The sequence below is a fragment of the Pseudophryne corroboree genome, chromosome 4, assembly GCF_028390025.1.
Source record: "Pseudophryne corroboree isolate aPseCor3 chromosome 4, aPseCor3.hap2, whole genome shotgun sequence".
NCBI lineage: Eukaryota > Metazoa > Chordata > Amphibia > Anura > Myobatrachidae > Pseudophryne > Pseudophryne corroboree.
Window position 1 is genome coordinate 73,431,395 of NC_086447.1, and position 22,059 is coordinate 73,453,453.

A 22,059-nucleotide genomic window follows, 5' to 3' on the forward strand; every position below is an offset into this window, starting at 1 on the left:
AAAAAAAAAACCACGGGTAGGTGGTATACAATTATGGATGGACTGCCGAGTGCCGACACAGAGGTAGCTACAGCCGTGGACTACCGTACTGTGTCTGCTGCTAATATAGACTGGTTGATAATGAGATGTAGTATGTATAAAGAAGAAAGAAAAAAAAAACCACGGGTAGGTGGTATACAATTATGGATGGACTGCCGAGTGCCGACACAGAGGTAGCTACAGCCGTGGACTACCGTACTGTGTCTGCTGCTAATATAGACTGGTTGATAATGAGATGTAGTATGTATAAAGAAGAAAAAAAAAAACCACGGGTAGGTGGTATACAATTATGGATGGACTGCCGAGTGCCGACACAGAGGTAGCTACAGCTGTGGACTACCGTACTGTGTCTGCTGCTAATATAGACTGGATGATAATGAGATGTAGTATGTATAAAGAAGAAAGAAAAAAAACCACGGGTAGGTGGTATACAATTATGGATGGACTGCCGAGTGCCGTCACAGAGGTAGCTACAGCCATGGACTACCGTACTGTGTCTGCTGCTAATATAGACTGGATGATAATGAGATGTAGTATGTATAAAGAAGAAAGAAAAAAAAACCACGGGTAGGTGGTATACAATTATGGATGGACTGCCGAGTGCCGACACAGAGGTAGCTACAGCCGTGGACTACCGTACTGTGTCTGCTGCTAATATAGACTGGATGATAATGAGATGTAGTATGTATAAAGAAGAAAGAAAAAAAAACCACGGGTAGGTGGTATACAATTATGGATGGACTGCCGAGTGCCGACACAGAGGTAGCTACAGCCGTGGACTACCGTACTGTGTCTGCTGCTAATATAGACTGGTTGATAATGAGATGTAGTATGTATAAAGAAGAAAGAAAAAAAAAAACACGGGTAGGTGGTATACAATTATGGATGGACTGCCGAGTGCCGACACAGAGGTAGCTACAGCCGTGGACTACCGTACTGTGTCTGCTGCTAATATAGACTGGATGATAATGAGATGTAGTATGTATAAAGAAGAAAGAAAAAAAAAACCACGGGTAGGTGGTGGTATACAATTATGGATGGACTGCCGAGTGCCGACACAGAGATAGCTACAGCTGTGGACTACCGTACTGTACTGTGTCTGCTGCTAATATAGACTGGATGATAATGAGATGTAGTATGTATAAAGAAGAAAGAAAAAAAAACCACGGGTAGGTGGTATACAATTATGGATGGACTGCCGAGTGCCGACACAGAGGTAGCTACAGCCGTGAACTACCGTACTGTGTCTGCTGCTAGTATAGACTGGATGATAAATAATGATATAAAATATATATATATATCACTACTGCAGCCGGACAGGTATATATTATATAATGACGGACCTGCTGGACACTGTCTGTCAGCAGAATGAGTTTTTTATAGAATAAAAAAACACCACACAAGTCACACAATGAGTGTTTAACTTTTTCAGGCAGACAATCACAATATACTTGTGGTCAGTGTGGTCAGGTCACTGGTCAGTCACACTGGCAGTGGCACTCTGGCAGCAAAAGTGTGCACTGTTTAATATGTACTCCTGGCTCCTGCTATAACCTATAACTGCTCCCCAATCTCCCCCACAATTAAGCTGTGTGAGCACAGTCAGATATTATACATAGATGATGCAGCACACTGGGCTGAGCACAGATATGGTATGTGACTGAGTCACTGTGTATCGTTTTTTTCAGGCAGAGAACGGATTATATTAAATAATAATAAAACTGCACTGGTGGTCTCACTGGTCAGTCACTAGTATAACTAACTAACTACTATCAGCAAAATTCTGCACTCTCTGAGTACTCCTGCTAAGCTCCAGTAAATGAAGTGTCTCACTCTCACTCTCCTATCTATTTCTAAACGGAGAGGACGCCAGCCACGTCCTCTCCCTATCAATCTCAATGCACGTGTGAAAATGGCGGCAACGCGCGGCTCCTTATATAGAATCCGAGTCTCGCGATAGAATCCGAGCCTCGCGAGAATCCGACAGCGTGATGATGACGTTCGGTCGCGCTCGGGTTAACCGAGCAAGGCGGGAAGATCCGAGTCGCTCGGACCCGTGTAAAAAAACATGAAGTTCGGGCGGGTTCGGATTCAGAGGAACCGAACCCGCTCATCTCTAATTATAGTGTGTGGCATATGGTGTAAAAAGTATTACAGTGTGTGGCATAATGTGTAATGGGCATTCGGTGTTTGGTATAATGTGTAAGGGGCATTATGGTGTGTGGCATAATGTGGCCATGCCACTATTGTCATGTAGCCACTCCCCTAGTTTCATGTGATCACTCCCTCTCATGACACGTGACCATGCTCATTTTTACTATCAGTACCACTAAGAAAAAATTTCTATTTGCACCACTGAGTACAGCCAATTGCTTACAAATGTACATGGACAGCACTGCCCCAAGCTTCAATACAGAATGCTGTCGCTTTAGAGTCAGAGGTGTACAAGTAATACATTTCACAATGAAAAAGGCTATGACTCCACAACTGTAAACATGCTACACAATAAAGGTCAACATCTATAGGTGGAAGGACATCCCAAGAACTTGACGTCCCATAGGTCGCATGCTCTAGTCTTTGATCCTTGAAGTAAGTCTCTCCCTACAACCTGTATGCCCTCAAGCTCCCTCTTGTAGACCTGTATAATCTAGTTAGGTAATGCACATTTAAAATAAAGTTTTTATGTACGGACTTTAATCATATTTAATAGTTGCAAGGAACAAAACAGGGCCAGACAGTACACAGTTGTTATGTAATGAGTACAGAGAAACATTTGTATTACGTTAAGTTGCAAATATCTCTTAAGCATAATGACTTCATAAACAGTATCTTTTATGTCATAGCTTTTAGTCCAGTGATTCTCAAACTTTTTTGAGTTATGGTGCCCTAGATTATCAGAATTTTTTCACGGCACCCCTAATCCATACATTCTTATTGAGAGATTTTGAAATAAATTTTAAATTAAGTAAATTGTGTTTATATGCCATTGTTAGGGTCAGTTATGGGGTGAGGGGCAAGATTTACTTCTGTTTGTCCACATATGTTATGTTATGGCAGTCACCAGCACTGGTTTTGCCTATTACATTGACCATAAATAATTGAAACTGGTCCTGGACCACCAACCCAGGGCACCCCTGCAAGTGTCCCGAGACACCCCAGGGTGCCACGACACACAGCTTGAGAATCACTGCTTTAATTATTTCCAGTGTTCATGTAACTTGCTACTTTTATGAGATTACGATCTATCCCGATCGCAATTGCATACAATCACAAACAATCAGATTGCATACAATCGCATCAGGTGATCACAATCATATACAATCAGATTGCTCAACTAGTGGCCTATGCTGTAAGAAATCTGACTTTAATCAATCAGACTTTAACGTCCCTCTGGTGCGCACATGCCGCTGCTTTGTTATGTTTGCAGTGAAGGAGCATAACAGCGCTCCTTCCGGGTGTAGTAGGGTATGACGGCGACCGGGCTCCCGGCGGCCAGTATACTGTGCACCGGGATCCCGTCTCTGCAGCCCTTCCCACAATCCAGCAAAGTGTAGTCACCTGCTTATTTTCCAGGGGTGGTCCCTAAAACCGGATATGGGAAAGTACCTTTTTATACATGAAGTGGGTAAATAGGCTCAATAATGATAAATATAGCAGGGGGTGCAATTGTAACCAATCCTAAAGTGACCTCTGCTGTGAGTACTGACAATAATGGTTTTATATGCCCCCACTAAATTTAGTACAGCTACGATCAACTCTGAATCACCCCCTTTGTGTCTGGAACAAATCATGGGGGTGATTCCGAGTTGTTAGCTCGCTAGCAGATTTTAGCAGCATTGCACACGCTAAGCCGCCGCCCTCTGGGAGTGTATCGTCGCTTAGCAGAATAGCGAACGAAAGATTAGCAGAATTGCGAATAGAAATTTCTTAGCAGTTTCTGAGTAGCTCGAGACTTACTCCTACACTGCGATCAGTTCAGTCAGTTTCGTTCCTGGTTTGACGTCACAAACACACCCAGCGTTCACCCAGCCACTCCCCCGTTTCTCCAGACACTCCCGCGTTTTTCCCTGACACGCCTGCGTTTTTCCGCACACTCCCAGAAAACGGCCAGTTTCCGCCCAGAAACACCTACTTCCTGTCAATCACACTACGATCACTTCAACGATGAAAAATCTTCGTTCGGGCGTGAGTAAATCTACTAAGTTTTGTGTTAAAATACTAACCGCATGCGCACTGCGAACCATGCAACGAGCAACGAGTGAACAACTCGGAATGACCCCCCATGTTGCAGTGCAAGGGGAGCAAACACATTTATATCGTTTCTATGCATGGTACATACTGTCTGCTTTTGCATGTAGCCCATAAATGTTAGACAGCTTTATTTTTACACTGCAATTTAGATTTAAGTTTGCACACACCCCACCCAAATCTAATTCTCTCTGCACATGTTACATCTGCCCCACCTGTAGTGCTACATGGTGTTGCCCAGTTGCTTACTTTTTTTGCTTTACTTTCAAACATGAATCAAGACCATTGATAAATAATTATCTGTCTACTCAAGCTGTGTAAACCTTCAGGAGAATGCAACGCGGAAGAACGCCATGAGATAGCAAACCATGTATCCGAACTGGAAATCATCCAACCAGTCAAAAGAATTAGACTTTTTTTTTTTATATATTAAAAAGCTTAAGTTTTGGATCCAATACAGTGTCTGAACTGTACTCTGGCAGCACTCCATATGCTGACCCTCCCCCCCATCGGCCGGCGTGCTGCAGCCCACCCAGCCAAACAAAGGAACAGGTGGAATGTCTGACTCCTCTACGGGTAATTGTTTACCCTCTGTATATAGCTGTACACTGCAGAAGAAGTTCAGAAACATGTCATTACTAACCACGCTGGGGTGTAAGTCAAATTATTCACTTCACTCGGCTCGTTTAAAGTAACGAGAAACACATTTTCTTTTGCTCATTTGTTTACATGACACTGATAAATCCCCTATGATGCTATAAACTCTATAGATGAGAAATAGGGATGCAGCATTAATACTGTCCCGGTTTTTACCTGTTAGGTCTGGAGATGTGCACCGGACACTTTTCGGGTTTTGTGTTTTGTTTTTGGATCTGGACCTCTGTGTGTGTTTTGGATCTGGATTGTTTTTGCCAAAACCACCCTTTTGGGTTTTGGTTTTGGATCTGGATTTTTTTTTTTTTTTTAAACATAAAAACAGCTAAAATCACAGAATTTTTTTTTTGTTCCTACAGTATTATTAACCCGAATAACATTCATTTCCACTAATTTCCAGTCCATTCATAGAATTTGGGGGTTATTTTGATCATACGGTATTATTAACCTCAATAACTTTCATTTCCACTCATTTCCAGTCTATTCTGAACACCTCACAATATTGTTTTTAGGCCAAAAGGTTGCACTGAGGTAGCTGGATGACTAAGCTAAGCGACACAAGTGGGCGGCACAAACACCTGGTCCATCTAGGAGTAGCACTGCAGTGGCAGACAGGATGGAAGTTTTAAAAACTAGGCCCCAGAGAACACATCATGCAAAGAAAAAAAGAAAAAAATAGAGTTGCAAGATGGAATTGGACATGCACACTTTAACAAACCAATCATTTCAACGATAGGGTCTGACACACGACTGTGGCTGAAATGATTGCTTCTTTTTTTGTGGGGCCCAAACCAACCAATTAATCTCCCCACCCATAAAGAAGCAATTAATCTCTCCTTGCACAAACTGGCTCTACAGAGGCAAGATGCCATCCTCATCCTCATCCTCCGATTCCTCACCCACTCAGTGTTTACATCCTCATCCTCACAGAGTATTAATTCGTCCCTGCTGGAATCCACCATCACAGGTCCCTGTGTACTTTCTGGAGGCAATTGCTGGTAAAGGTCTTCCTGGAGGAATTTATATTTCACTTTGATGAACATCATCTTCTCCACATTTTGTGGAAGTAAACTCCTACTCCGATCGCTGACAAGGTGAGCAGCTGCACTAAACAGTCTTTTGGAGTACACACTGGAGGGGGTGAGGGGGTGAGGGGAAGGGGGGGGGGCAACTTAGGTAAAATTAACCTGTAAAATAAACCAGTATGTGCAAGGGCCTCCAAATTGCCTCTTTTTCCTGCCAGTATAAATACGGACTGTCTGGCATGCCTACTTGGAAGCGGTCACCGATATAATCCTCCACCATTCTTTCAATGGTGACAGCATCATATGCAGCGACAGTAGACATGTCAGTAATTCTTGGCAGCTCATTCAGTCTGGACTAGATGTCAAAACTTGCTTCTGACTGCCCTGACCAGTCGGTCAGCTAGGAAATATTATTGTTTTCCTTGCAGCCCCAGCTGGGGGAGAAAATGAAGGAGGAGCTGTTGACAGGTCATGTTCCGCTTGAGCTGACAATTTTCTCACCAGCAGGTCTTTGAACCTCTGCAGACTTGTGTCCACCGGAAAGAGAGATACAATGTAGGCTTTAAACCTAGGATCGAGCACAGTGGCCAACATGTGTATGCTCTGATTAAAACAGATTGACCACCCTTAAATCCTGGCAAAGCAAATGAAGGGCTCCATTCACAAGTCCCACATACTTAGCAGAATTGCTCCATCTTAGCTCCTCCTTCAATTTCTCCAGCTGCTTCTGCAAAAGCCTGACTTCACGTGTGGCAAGTTCGAAGGGTTGAAGAACCTTGCACAACATTGAAATCATTCTCCACTGCGCTTGAGTCAGATGCATTCCTCCTCCTTTGCCTATGTCATAGATGGATGTATAGGCTTGAATGGCCTTTTGCTGCTACTCCATCCTCTGAAGCATATAGAGGATTAAATTCCACCTCATTACTACCTCTTGCTTCAGCTGATGGCAGGGCAGGTTCAGGAGTGTTTGCTGGCACTGCAGTCTTCGGCACGCAGTTGCTGAATGTCAAAAGTGGCCCGCAATTTTTCATGACACCAACAACATCTCCTGCACGCCCCTGTAATTTAAAAAAAAATCCTGCACCACCAAATTAATTGTGTGAGCAAAACATGGGACGTGCTGGAATTTGCCCAAATGTAATGCACGCACAATATTGGTGGCATTGTCCAATATCACAAATCCCCAGGAGAGTCTTAGTGGGGTAAGCCATTGTGCGATGATGTCCCTCAGTTTCTGTAAGAGGTTCTCAGCAGTGTGCCTCTTACAGAAATAGGTGACACACACTGTAGCCTTCCTAGGAATGAGTTGGCATTTGTGGGGTGCTGCTGCTGGTGCCGCTGCTGTTGTTGCTACGGAAGGCAATACATCTACCCAGTGGGCTGTCACAGTCATGTGGTCCTTAGTTAGCCCTGCTCCACTTGTCCACATGTTCGTGGTAAAGTGGACAGTGGGTACAACCGCATTTTTTAGGACACTTTTCTTAATGTCCCTGTACAATTCGGGGATCACCTAGTGAAATAGAATCTAGGCAGGATTTGGTACCAAGGACATAGTACATCCATCAACTGTCTAAATCCCACTGCACTAGTGGCGGATACCGGATGCACGTCTAACACCAGTATAGTTGATATGGCCTCAGTAATCCGCTTTGCAACAGGGTAACTGCTGTCATATTCATCTTCCTCGCAAAGACTGTTGGACAGTCAATTGCTTAGTTAAAGTAGTACAAGTTGTCTTCCGACTTCCTCTCTAGGATGAAGATCGACTCCCAGCAGCTACAACAGGAGCGTCAGCAGTAGTCGTAGCACTCAAGGATCCTCCGGAGGGATCACGGATAGGAGAGGACTCGTCAGTCATGCCAGTGACATGGCCTGCAGGACTACTTCCGATCCTGACTGAGGAGGAAATTGACAATGAGGGAGTGCGTGGTGCGGATTGTAGGAGCTTGGATAGAACAGGAAAAAGGGATTTAGGATTCAGTGGACTGCTTACGTTCTTACCCAAAGTTTCTGTACTTGACAATGACTTATGAAATGCGCTGGAGAATGTTCCTAGGTGATTAGTGCCCTTACCCCTACTTACTGTATTATGGATTAACAAAGGCAGCACATGGCTTGACAACTGTTGTCCGGATTTGTGGAGAAATAATTCCACACTGAAGAGGTGGATTTTTTGGTATTTTGGCCAGGCATGACAATGGGCTTTTTCTTACCATTGACAACAACTGTCTCAACTTGTGCCTTATTCAAACAAACCATATCACCATCAGACTCCTCATCGTCAACTTCCTCCTCAGCGCTAGCTACCCCAATATCCTCCTCATCCTACTGTACTTCTACAGTGACACCCTCAATCTCAATATCAGCAACTGGCCTGGCAGTGCTCCTCCCAGCACTTGCAGAGGGCATGCAAATGGTTGTAGGAGCCACCTCTTCCCATACAGTCTTGGCAATTCAGGCCTAGACATAGCAACCGCGGACACACTTGGACTCTCCTTGGGGATTTGTGATATCTCTGAACGCACAGTTGTTTTTTCCTGTGCTTTAACAAGCTTTATTTTTAAAAATTTTCGAGAGGGAGGAGGGCTTCCATCTTCATGAGAAGCTGAATCACCAGTCATGAACATATGCCAAGGCCTTAGCCTTTCCTTGCCACTTCTTGTCGTGAATGGCATATTGCCAATTTTACGTTTCTCATCAGATAATTTCTTTTTTTGGGGGGTTATTAATTTTTGCTTCTTGAATTTTACATGCTCTCTATGACATTGGGCATCGGCCTTAGCAGAAGACGTTGATGGAATTGCATTGTCAATGTCATGGCTGGTGGCAGAAGCAGATTCAGCACTAGTACTAGGAAGTGGTTCCTGATCTTTCACAATTTTTTCCTCCAAATTTTTGTTCTCCATTTCACAGGACAGCACCCCTTTATTATAACAAACTAAATACACAAATAGCAGCACTAATTAAAAAGATATGTACCTTTATTAATACAGTTTAAAGAATTCAATAATTAATAACAATCTCATCATACGTGCCGGTCAGTCCTGCAAAGCATTAGACGAAGTGCAATTTAATTCCAAGCCTTATTAGTAATGGTTAGTACACAGGCTTTTCAAGTTCAGCTGATTATTTAGTCTCTTGACTCTATGTAGTTAGAAATAGTTAGCAGACCAATGATTAGTGCCACTAGTAGTGGCTGGTTAGTTGCAACAACCGTCAGAGATAATGTTAGTGATTAGTACAGCATGCTGTTTCCTTTAGCTTTACAACAATAACAGTGGTCCACACTGATAAGTGATTGAAAAACCTGCTTGATCCTTTGATATACTTCTCTGAGGAAGCCGCTGAATTTATTAAAGGCGGAGAAACGCGTAAGAGGTCCTTAATACGTGTCCGGGACCGGTCCGACTCTGCATCTACCTGCAGGCACCTTTTCCACTGTTTGGATACTCCAGATATGGCACCTACAATGGGATAATCAAAGCACCAGGAGCCGGGAGACACCATTACATGGAATCAAAGGATCAAGCAGGTTTTTCAATCACTTATCAGTGTGGACCACTGTTATTGTTGTAAAGCTAAAGGAAACAGCATGCTGTACTAATCACTAACATTATCTCTGACGGTTGTTGCAACTAACCAGCCACTACTAGTGGCACTAATCATTGGTCTGCTAACTATTTCTAACTACATAGAGTCAAGAGACTAAATAATCAGCTGAACTTGAAAAGCCTGTGTACTAACCATTACTAATAAGGCTTGGAATTAAATTGCACTTCGTCTAATGCTTTGCAGGACTGACCAGCACGTATGATGAGATTGATATTAATTATTGAATTCTTTAAACTGTATTAATAAAGGTACATATCTTTTTAATTAGCGCTGCTATTTGTGTATTTAGTTTGTGTTTTTTAAGGGTAGAGTACTCTCCCTTTTTAACAGCCGCTATTGAATAGTATGTTCTTTTATGTTGATTTTAATCTATGTGCACCCATTCTACCTAGCAACTAGCGCCGAGACATTTTTTTGCTAAACATCCTAGTGATATTTGGTGGACCCGTTCATTCCAAGTAAAGCATTCGTTACCTCTAAACCCAATAAATAAAGACACGGAGACTTGAATTTGGCAGAAAAATTGCTAGCTATTTATTTGACCCTAACCATAGCAAACCTGTAAATGAAAACTTTGTTAAGATGCCGATACAGCCGGCATATGGTGGCAGCAAAAAGAACGGCTCTACTAACCTAAATTAACCGTAAAATACAAAAAATTCGAAACCATCCTAATTTTACTACAACTATCAAAAACCGGTAATAGGTGACAACTCCACCCCCACAGTGACTACCCACCGCTCCTGGGTGCCCTGCCGCTGCCTTCCCGGACGGGTGGTCAAGCGGCCAATAAGTCGATGGAGGTGAGTGCACCTAAACCAAATCAAACTGTAAATCACTACAGCTTACCATACAACCACCAACTGCCGTTCTTTTCCGCCAATAAATAGCCAACGATAAAACCAGCCAACAATTCAATGCCAAGGCACTCCGTGCCAAAAACCTTTACCAACAGGGTGGGAGGGCGGGAAGGCAATTTCACCAACAAGAGAGAGACCAGATGCCTATCCTTCCCTATATATACTAACCCTCCCCTTTTCCCAAAGGGCTGTACTTTCCTTCCAGCTAGGTCCACCCCTCACAAGATGTTTAACTCATTCCTTTCCTATGCTGTCAATTCTCTCTCCTAAACATCCTAGTGATATTTGGTGGACCCGTTCATTCCAAGTAAAGCATTCGTTACCTCTAAACCCAATAAATAAAGACACGGAGACTTGAATTTGGCAGAAAAATTGCTAGCTATTTATTTGACCCTAACCATAGCAAACCTGTAAATGAAAACTTTGTTAAGATGCCGATACAGCCGGCATATGGTGGCAGCAAAAAGAACGGCTCTACTAACCTAAATTAACCGTAAAATACAAAAAATTCGAAACCATCCTAATTTTACTACAACTATCAAAAACCGGTAATAGGTGACAACTCCACCCCCACAGTGACTACCCACCGCTCCTGGGTGCCCTGCCGCTGCCTTCCCGGACGGGTGGTCAAGCGGCCAATAAGTCGATGGAGGTGAGTGCACCTAAACCAAATCAAACTGTAAATCACTACAGCTTACCATACAACCACCAACTGCCGTTCTTTTCCGCCAACAGCGAAAGACTCCTTCCCAGAGTCTTCGCACCGCCACCATAACCTCACCCTAACTCCAGCAACCCTAGGAACAGATCCTCCAGGAAAAAACATAATCCCCTCATTGGATAGATGCACACCATCAGGCCGAAGAAGGTGACTTTGTCTCTGACTGAATCCTAGGGTGGCGAACCACTTGGCCTCCGTGGGACAACCCACTTCGCCACCGCCCCATTCACCTTCTGCGTGGCCTCCTCAATTTCGCGACCGTCCGCCACCTTGCCAACTCAACCTTGGCACCATCAAGAAGAAACACCAATATACAAGTGGTCCATTCTCCTTCTGCGTGGCCTCCTCAATTTCGCGACCGTCCGCCACACCTTGCCAACTCAACCTTGGCACCATCAAGGAGAACACCAATATACTATTGGTCCACTGCTGCGGCCAAACTTGCCAGATCCTGTATCATGGCCCACCGCATCTCCAAATAAGTCCTCTTCCCCAGGTCGTTGCCACCTAAATGGACAACCAACACCCTAGGGCTAACATGCTTGCTGGCCTGACTCACTAGTCTACTTCTCCACTCCGTCCACATCATCCCTTGCCAACCAAGCCAACGAACTTCTCGAGCCCTAGGAAACATCTGTGCCCCCTGCGAGGCCAACACTGGGCGGCCCAATACACATAAGAGTGGCCAACCACCAAAATAGGCAAGTCATCTTCCAACCAACTTGCAGAGGAGGAAAAGGGGGTAAAAGTGGTTACTAATCATCTATACCATTGTTTAATTTACTGCATTAACCTGAAGGATCTGCCAAAAAGAAAATTTTTTGCTGTCGTATATTGCAGCAGTCTCGGCCTAGCCAATCTGCACAAGCAATCAGCCATTTTGAAGCCTAACATGAACACACAAATGGGAAAGATGAAAATAACAAAGGGGGGGGGGGAGAAGGGGTAAAACATGTAATAACTCAGCTGGAGGTGAAAGCATAAAGACCTGCTGAGGGACTCTGATTAAAACAGATTAGCCGAATTGTGGATTAGAATTCAGTCCGTCAAGTCAGGCAAAAAATTGCAAAATAACTCCAGACCCCCGCTGCCGGCTCATGCCAGCAACGGCGAGTAGCTAATCCCTGAGTAGGATAAAAAAGGGGGAAGACAAACAAACGCACAACACCATAACGTACTGAACTGTAATAACATGATTAAACGACTGGAATTGACACACAAGTACGCGCGAGCTAACATCTCATGCAACGGGGCGCATATACCGTCTGTAACTTGACGACTACCATCGCCCCACCGCCTGGATCTCAGCCATGTAAAATCCCATCGCTGCAGCCGATGTCGCAGCCCCTATGCGGAAGGAATGCGTCCCGAACGCAGCGGGTGGAAGGCCCAAGCTCGCAAGACGGCAACCCAGCATCCCATGAAATAGATACTTCGTCACCGGCAGCCCGTCATAGTGCAGCGACCATGACCCCCGACCGTCGGGCCGTACTGCCTCATATTGCACTGCCAACCTCACTGGGCAAATGCTCTCCACAATAGCCGGAACCAAGGTGACCCATTGACCTCTCCCCACTTGGTCCGTCTTAGAGCGCCGCAATCTGCAAAGCAAGGACTTCTCACCCACCACCACGTCCCCGACCAGCATGCGCGAATCTGCTCGCTTAGGAGGCGCTACCAGCTCTGAAACCCTAAAAGCCCCGTGGTAAACCATTGAGCACGCCAAATTGAAGAACAACCGCAATCAAAACATGGACGACGCGACACCTCTAACCTCCCTGATGACATCCAGCAACAGTGCCGCCACAACGGGCCCCCTCCTGTCAGGCGGCGTCGGCGCGACTCGCGCCCCTCCTTTCATCGCCTTCCACAGAATCCCGCTCTTAGCAACATCGGGGACGCCCTTTATTCTGCTGAAAACGAAATCCTGGCTAAGTACCGGGAGACCACCGCTCTGGACCTACCCGAAACATAAAGCTGCCAAATAAAGGAAAGCATCCTCCGTTGCCCGCTCTTACCTTGCTGAATTCGTCCTTAAACAAACTCCTCCTACTCGCTCCAAGCTTACGGCTTAAGCGTGGCTGGCGCGACTGACCGCAACGCAAGACCCTCCAATCCGTCCCGATACCTCCCAACATAACCGGGAAACTGAACACCATGTTCGTCGGCCTCCGGTGCCAACAAACAAACCAACACTTTCCCACTGCCCTCGTGACAGAGCGTCGGCAATTCCGTTCTCCAGCCCCGGCACGTGTTGCTCGCGGAACCACGCGTTCCGACGTAGGCATGTCTACAGCAACTGTCCCAGCACCCGCAGAATGACAGTGACTTCGTCCCCTTGTTATTTATCGCATGCGCCAAACGGCCAGATTGTCACCTCTAAACAAGGTGCTGCGAGGAGCCAGCCGTTCGCCCCAAAACTCCAGCGCCCCCCTAATGGGGAAAAACTCCAGAAGCAAAAGGTCCCTGGTTACGCCTTCGCAATGCCGTCCGCGAAGCCGCGCACCAAGATCCCTCCCGATAACATCCGTATCCAGAGGCCCCCAGCCGCGTCGGTGAACAACTGCAGCCTAGTGCTGAACACCTTTGGAGCCCGCCATATACACACCTCGTTGAGATCCTCCAGGAATGCGGCCCATATTGCTCCATCCCCTTTAATCTCGGAGGATCATCGCACGAAATGATGTGGTCTGGCACACCCCGCAGTCGCCCTTTCCAGCTTCCGGCATTGTGATCTTACGCGACCCTTCGAACCGGCCAATAGCTTCGCGGAGCTTCACCACCTTGTCCCGATGCAGCCGACCCGATCCTGCCGCTGTGTCGAAATCGATCCCCAAAAGGACAAACAGGAGGACGGTCCCTCAGTTTCCTCCTCGTCAACTGAAACGCCGAAGTGGAAAAAAAACAGGGCTCGGATGCTGAACAGCAAGTCGCCGCACCGTGCTGAATGTGCCGCCCCGCACACAGAAAGTCATTGAGGTAATGGGCGACCCCATGGCCCCTTGGCGAAGACTCCACGAACCAGTGTAGAAACGTGCTAAACCGTTCGAAAACGAGCATGAAACGGAACACCCCCCGGCAAACCGTTGCCGATGAAATACTCCGCTCCGAAACCCCATAAAAACGGAATGAGTCCAGATGTAACGGCAGCAACCGAAAAGCGGACTCAACCTGAATCTTAGCCCTGAGTGCCCCAGTCCCGTAACTGCGCACCAGCGCCAATGCCCTGTCAAACGACTGATAAACCACCGAACCATGATCCGGCAGCCTCACGTAATAGACCGCCGTCCCCGATGGGTAAGAAAGATGCTGCATAATCCGAAAAGCGCCCGGCGTCTTCTTCGGAACCACCCGCACTGGAGAGATGACCTCCGTATCCACTGGGCCCGCACCGACACCTCGCTCGCAACAGGCACGCGAAAACAAGACTAAAACCGGAAAACAGAAATTTTGCATCCACCCTATTTGGATACAAACTTAACCCCTTGTCCATAGTTTCTAAAGCAATTGGCGTTGGAGCTCTGTGGAGCGCTCCCGACCGCGGCCTGCCTGGGATAAGTTTGCTTACCCCGGGTACCTTGACGACTGCCTCTGAAGCAGGAGTTTGGCCGATCCGCCGTCCGCGCCTTACCCCTGGGCGGACGACCCTGCGCGGTGGTGCCCGTCCGCCCCCGGCTTCCGGGGCTCCTCCGTCTGCTGCGAAGCCCAAGTGACTTTGAGCCAGACCTAGACGACCTTGAACCCAAAGTCCATGACCCGCTAACCATCCTGCTTCTACCTACGCCCCTCTGATCCCGAAGAAGTGCGCTGCAAGTCATGTATGAGAAGCATGTACCGAATCACGTTCCTGTGTTCGACCGGCCCATCTTCCAGGTAGCACGCCGCGAAGACCCAAAAACCGGCCAGCCAGTTATCGAAGGTACGGAAGGCCTCGGCCCCGATGTCCCTCTTTGCAGCCGCCAACCTATACTCCTTCTTCGCTTCCTTCGTACAGCCGAACACATACACGAAGTCCCACTGCGAATCTTCCTACGGCCGCTATCCCGCAGGCCCCGCATCACTGCAGTGCAGTCGCAGCGAACAAAACCGTGCAAATCGCTGCGTTTCTTGGCCCTGCGAGCTTCCTCCCTAATCCGCTTACGCCTCTTCGAGCTCCCAGCTGCCCCGCCACCCTTTTGGCGAATTTAGTCGCCTGATTCCTCGCCCTAGTCGCGCTACTGACTTCGGACGCCTGCGACGACAGAGCAGAGGAAAAGGAGGAAGAGGAAAAGCTGCGAGAACTGGGACTCGTGAATGAGCCCGCTACCGACTGTAACACCTCACCTGCACCCGTCGACTGCCCCGACACGGAACCCTCCGGCGTGGCAGAACCGACGTCTTCTTACTCGTCTCCACCATCTCTACTTCGCCGCGATCCCCTGCAGGAGAGAAAAAGGTGCGACAGACACAGGAAACAACTGCGGCGCATGCCGAGCAAATAGTGAGGGGGTTGTCCCCGCAGCTCGTCCCTGCCCGTCCTGTTCCGGACAGTGCTACAGGTCTGCGGCGGCCTCTCCGAGCTCCCTGCAGGCATGGCAATTTGCCGCGCCGCTGAAGCTGACCGCCTTCCGGACCCGCCTTCCATCGCGGCCGCTTCGGAGCTTACCGCTACCCCCGGTGACGTAGCCGCAGCCAGCGGCCGTAATGCCGCGCCCACCTTGGCCAGAGCCAACGCCAGAGTTCCGGAGGGGCCCTCACTGCCCCGAACCACGGCGCCGGCTACCCGGTGCCCCCAGCCGGGGCCCTTGCGCACCTGCCCGTATGACGCCCGACGGCGTCACCCGGGGGCCGACGTCTGCCGACCCGTCCGCCTTGGCGGGGGAAAAAGGGGGGGGCGCCCGTCACTACCGAGGGACTGGCCGTCGGCGCCAACGCCGCTCCCCGAACCCCCCGCAGATCGGAGCCAACACCGCCCGCTAGGAGGGACCTGCGGCGAGGCCGTTTAGCGCCCGCAGCAGCCCCCCACCCCTTCCCTGCCCCCTCCTCCTCCCCCGCAAGCCACTGGCATCTGGCTCCAGGGGAGCGAGTTGGGGAGACAGGGAGATGTGCGGCGTCGCTGCGCGCGCACGCAAACGTCGCCGCCTGCTGTGAGCACGCGCTTGCGCGCTCATCGTGCGCGCGCCCCGACTCCTGGTGCCTCTAACACCCCGTGTTCCCCCTGTTCATCCCTCCCTGCAGACTGCTTATATTATCATGAGGGAAACCACCCTCGTACCTCTCCTCCCCCCCCCCGCCGGACTCCGGCTGCAGGGGAGAAAGCTGGGGAGACCGAGAGGCTGACGCCGCCGCTGCGCGCGAACGGCGACGCTGGAAGCGAGCGTGGGTGCGCGCGCACCTAGTGCGCGCGTCCCACTGCTTCCCGGCCGGCCGCATCCCCCTCAGATCCGCCGCGCGAGGCCCAGTGACAGACCTCGCGCGGCTCGCAGACAACTCCCTTCTGGCCCCTCCACCCTGCGAAGTGCTCAAGGAGCTGAACTTGAGCCCCGTGCGGCTCCACGGACGGGCGCCCACACGGCGCGCATGCGCGCGCCCGCCTCACACTAATCACCCGCCGCGCTCGGAGGTGGGGGCAGCCGCCCTTCCACCTCCGGGCGGCCGGGATGCACCGCTGGCCCACCTTGCCCTCAAGTCCCTCCGGCCAAGCCGGCCCGGATCCCAGCGTCAAAGCCGACCCCGGCCGCCACACTGCGGCCCTGCTCGAGCCCGTGGAGGCCGAATTGTAGAGGGGGAATGCAGAGTAGGGTGTTAAATAAAGCTAATGCCAGGGGAAACACAGCAAAAGTTGGGAAGCCTGCCATGCAGCACTCACCCACTCCAAGGCAATTTCACCAACAAGAGAGAGACCAGATGCCTATCCTTCCCTATATATACTAACCCTCCCCTTTTCCCAAAGGGCTGTACTTTCCTTCCAGCTAGGTCCACCCCTCACAAGATGTTTAACTCATTCCTTTCCTATGCTGTCAATTCTCTCTCCTTAAGTTTTTTATTATAATAGCACACAGAACAATACCCCTTTATTTATACAGCACACAGAACAGTGCCCCTTTATTTTTACAGCAAACAGAACAGTGCCCCTTTATATTTACAGCACCCAACAGGGCCACAGCGTTCCTTTATTTTTACGGCACCCGACAGGGCCACAGCGTTCCTTTATTTTTACGGCACCCGACAGGGCCACAGCGTTCCTTTATTTTTACGGCACCCGACAGGGCCACAGCGTTCCTTTATTTTTACGGCACCCGACAGGGCCACAGCATTCCTTTATTTTTACAGCATCTGACAGGGCCACAGCGTTCCTTTATTTTTACAGCACCCCTATATTTTTACAGCATACAGGACAGGGCCACAGCGTTCCTTTATTTTTACAGCACCCCTTTATTTTTACAGCACACAGGGCAGCACCCCTGTACAGCACAGGCCAGCACCCCTGTACAGCACAGGACAGCAACAGCCCTGTACAGCACCCGTAACAGCGCAGAACACCCCAGGCCAGCACCCCTGTACAGCACAGGACAGTACAGGACAGCAACACCCCTGTACAGCACCCGTAACAGCACAGGACACCCCAGGACAGCTCCCCTGTACAGCACCCGTAACAGCGCAGAACACCCCAGGCCAGCACCCCTGTACAGCACAGGACAGTACAGGACAGCAACACCCCTGTACAGCACCCCAATCAGCACAGGACTCCCCAGGACAGCACCCCTAACAGCACAGGACACCACAAGACAGCACCCCTGTACAGCAGCCCTAACAGCACACATGGCAGCACCCCTAAAGAGCGCACACTGACCCCACCCGACGCCACCACTCACAGAGAGACAGAGATCTGTCTCCCTCACTCTCCAAGTCCAGAGTGAAAATGGCGGCAACACGCAGCTCCTTATATGGAATCCAAAACCTTTTTTGTTGCAATGGTACAGACATGCACATCCAGTAATACTCAGCATATCTTATAGAGTGTAAGCTTGCGAGCAGGGCCCTCCTACCTCTATGTCTGTCTGTTATTACCCAGTTTTGTTATATCACTGTTGTTCCAATTGTAAAACGCAATGGAATATGCTGCGCTGTATAAGAAACTGTTAATAAATAAATATACCGTACTGCGCCCGCATTTCGCTTAATGAGCCACAGACGCATTAGAGGGGGGAATGCTGCTACTGAAATTGCACGGTCACGGATCTTCTTTATTTAGATACAGCCGAAACCACCTCTGTATGCAGTATCCATAAGACTGACCATGATACTCGTAAAGTGCGATTCACCCTCATCGGCTTTAGGAACTGTTGCTCTGAACACAGTGGCCTGTTAGTAACTTCTCTCCCATCTCAAGAACAACAACACTTGTTTGTGCTCATGACAAAACCACATCAGATGTTACCGTCCTTCGTTTATTGTGAAGTACGTGTCACTATTCCTTTTGTCTTTCTGAGCACCTGTTCTGTTCGTAGGTTCACCTCTGACCCCCTCTGCCAGAGTCTCCTGGGATATCACACTAAGGGATATGCTGTGTCTTTATAATACCCCCATGGCTGTACTGACTCACGGACAGCTGTCTAAACCTCCAGGGGAACAACTGGGAGCAGCGTACAATAAACGTCCTGCAATCACGACTCCCTGTATGGTTAAAGTGAACTTTAAAAAGCTGTTGCTCACAGGGATAAAATAACCGTTGTACAGTAGATACTGTAGGAGCTACACTTTTAAAACATTGACACATCTCACAGGAACTTTGCACAAACTGAGTTTTCCCTGTCCATCCGGGATCGGTATGGTATCTCGCCGCAGGGGATGCCGAATGTCATTATACCAACATTGGCATCCCGAAGGGTGGAATGACGCACTGCAAAGGAAGCTGGAACTCGCGGAAACGGACATGTCTGTTCATCCCGCTCTGTGGTCCGAGTGTGGTATAAGGGAGGTCATTCCGAGTTGTTCGCTCGCAAGCCGCTTTTAGCAGCTTTGCACACGCTAAGCCGCCGCCTACTGGGAGTGAATCTTAGCTTATCAAAATTGCGAACGAAAGATTAGCAATATTGCGAATAGACACTTCTTAGCAGTTTCTGAGTAGCTCCAGACTTACTCGGCATCTGCGATCAGTTCAGTGCTTGTCGTTCCTGGTTTGACGTCACAAACACACCCAGCGTTCGCCCAGACACTCCTCCGTTTCCCCAGCCACTTCCGCGTTTTTCCCAGAAACGGTAGCGTTTTTTCACACACTCCCATAAAACGGCCTGTTTCCGCCCAGAAACACCCACTTCCTGTCAATCACATTACGATCACCAGAACGAAGAAAAAACCTTGTAATGCCGTGAGTAAAATACCTAACTGCATAGCAAATTTACTTGGCGCAGTCGCACTGCGGACATTGCGCATGCGCATTAGCGACTAATCGCTCCGTTGCATCAAAAAAATAACGAGCGAACAACTCGGAATGACCCCCAAGATACAGTAGAAGATTTTGGGGAGGAACAAAAAAAATAAATTAATTGAGGAGTCTCAGCAGGGAGAACAGAAAATTGAGCAAACAAAATATAGAATGAGGCAAATACTGTCTTTAAAGTTTTGCTCACTTCTGAAAGAATTTATTATAGTAGGACCATCTGCAAATGTACAATCAGGCTCGGACTGGCCCACAGGGGTAGAGGGGAAATCACCGGTAGGCCCCACTGCCTGGTGGGCCCTCCTCCTCCTCTAAGGATCAGGTTCCAGACTGTACACTTAAAGTATATATTATACATATGTTACCTTATACTGCACAGGGTTATGATGTATTCTCTACAGTGCATTGCTGTCATTAATCTGACACATTATCATGCATGCTCTAGCATTAATTACTATATAAATTATCAAGGAGTCCAGACCAGGTACTGTATAATGGTTAGCCAAACCTCTGCAGTGGCTGGCCACACCCCCTGTGGAGGCTGGCCACACCTCTAATCATGGGTCCCTACCACTGCATCCCCTCGGTGGGCCCTTCATGCTCCAGTTCGACACTGTGTACTAGGGAGGCCAATCCCAGGCCATTTTTTCAATCCCGGGATTGCAGTAGGGATCAGTGAAGGTTGTAGGAAGCAGCGCTGGATGGAGGGTGTAGGTAGTGGTGCGGGAGGTAGGGAGGGTGTAGGTAGTGGTGCGGGAGGTAGGGAGGGGGTAGCTAGCAGTGCGGGAGGGTGGGTGTAGGTAGTGGTGCGGGAGGGAGGATGTAGGTAGCGGCGCGGAAGGGTTGGTAGCGGCGCGAGAGGGAGGGTGGGTGCAGAGCCGGCCCTAGCCAATTTGATGCCCTAGGCAAAATTTTGTCTGGTGCCCCATAGCTCCGCCACTAGTTCTGCATCTGTACCTGCAACGGTCAGGTAGTGGGGCCCAACTCTGCACAATGCCACACAGTAATGACCATAATACATATAATTCCACACAGTAAAGGAACCTTACACATATGCCCCACATTAGTAATGCCCATAATACACATAATGCCACACAGTAATGCACCTTACACATATGCCCCACATTAGTAATGCCCATAATACACATATACTGCCACAGATACTGCCACACTTGCTGGTTATACAAAAAGATCAGTATCAAACATGTAGAAACTGTCCATTCTCTTCACTATTCAGTGTGTTTGCTGGTGTTTGTTACTGCATGCCCTTTACTTTATACTGTGGGAGTGATATGCTCTGCCCTCCAGTCTGATGTGTCTGAAAGTCACGCTGCACTGATGTTTCATATAGAAAAGCACAACGCAACTTACTGACCACGTTACAGTGCTGGGTGGCAGGGGAATTTTACGGTATGGACTGACTAGGAAATAAAGTGTGGGGAGAACACTGCCCATGTTATGTCCCTGCAGACACCTGGGAATTGCACAGGGATAAGGGACACAGGATAGCAGGGTCCCCCTCCCCCATGTGCACAAGCAGTATAGGTGAGGTCAGGTTTCTGTGAAGCAGTCTTCCAAAATACACATGTGTTATAGAAGCCATCCAGCAATAACCTTATATAGTCAGTGAAAATGTCACAGGTCCAGGAATTGCATTTACTTGGCTTCTGCTGTCAAGCATGTCGGAGGAAGTTTAAGGCACAGTGTGCATTTTTTTTTACAAATGTAAACAGCAGTGTATACAACATACAAGTACTGATTGAATACATCTGGAAAGTAACAGTTAGTTTGCGGACTGTCCCTCTCAGCATGAGATGCTGCAGGGACATGCTTGGATGCCCCTAGACATGCTTGGATGCCCTAGGCAAATGCCTAGCCTGCCTATAGCTAAGGCCGGCTCTGGGTGGGTGTAAGTAATGACACTTACTATTAGGCGGGCGGCCGCGGCAGCCATGGACTCACTGAACGCGGGAGCATTTCAAATGAAGCGCCGGCCGCCAGCCGGCCGCCAGCCAACCAGAGATGGCGGACCGGCAGCCAATCAGGGAAGCGGTCGCAGCAGTGGCTCCTGATTGGCTGCCGCTGCTGCGGCAGCTTCCCTGATTGGCTGCCGAGCCGCCAGCTCTGATTGGCTGGTGGCCGGCACTACATTTGAAGTGCTGCCGCGTTCAGCTTGTCCATGGCTGCCGCGGCCGCCCGCCTAATAGTAAGTGTCATTACTTACACCCACCCTCCCGCACATGCGCACTGTAATCTCTTCAAATCCCGGCATTTTTGGGCCCAAATCCCGGGGTCCCGCCGATCCCGCTCCCGGGATTGGCCTCCCTACTGTGTACAATAGGTCATTGACTAACGTCTTATTCATACCTCCCAACTTTGGAAATACTTAAAGAGGGACACGCGCGCGCTCCCAAAAAGGGGCATGGTTTAATGAAAAGGGGGCGTGGCTTCGCGGGAGGACCCGCGATCGCGAGT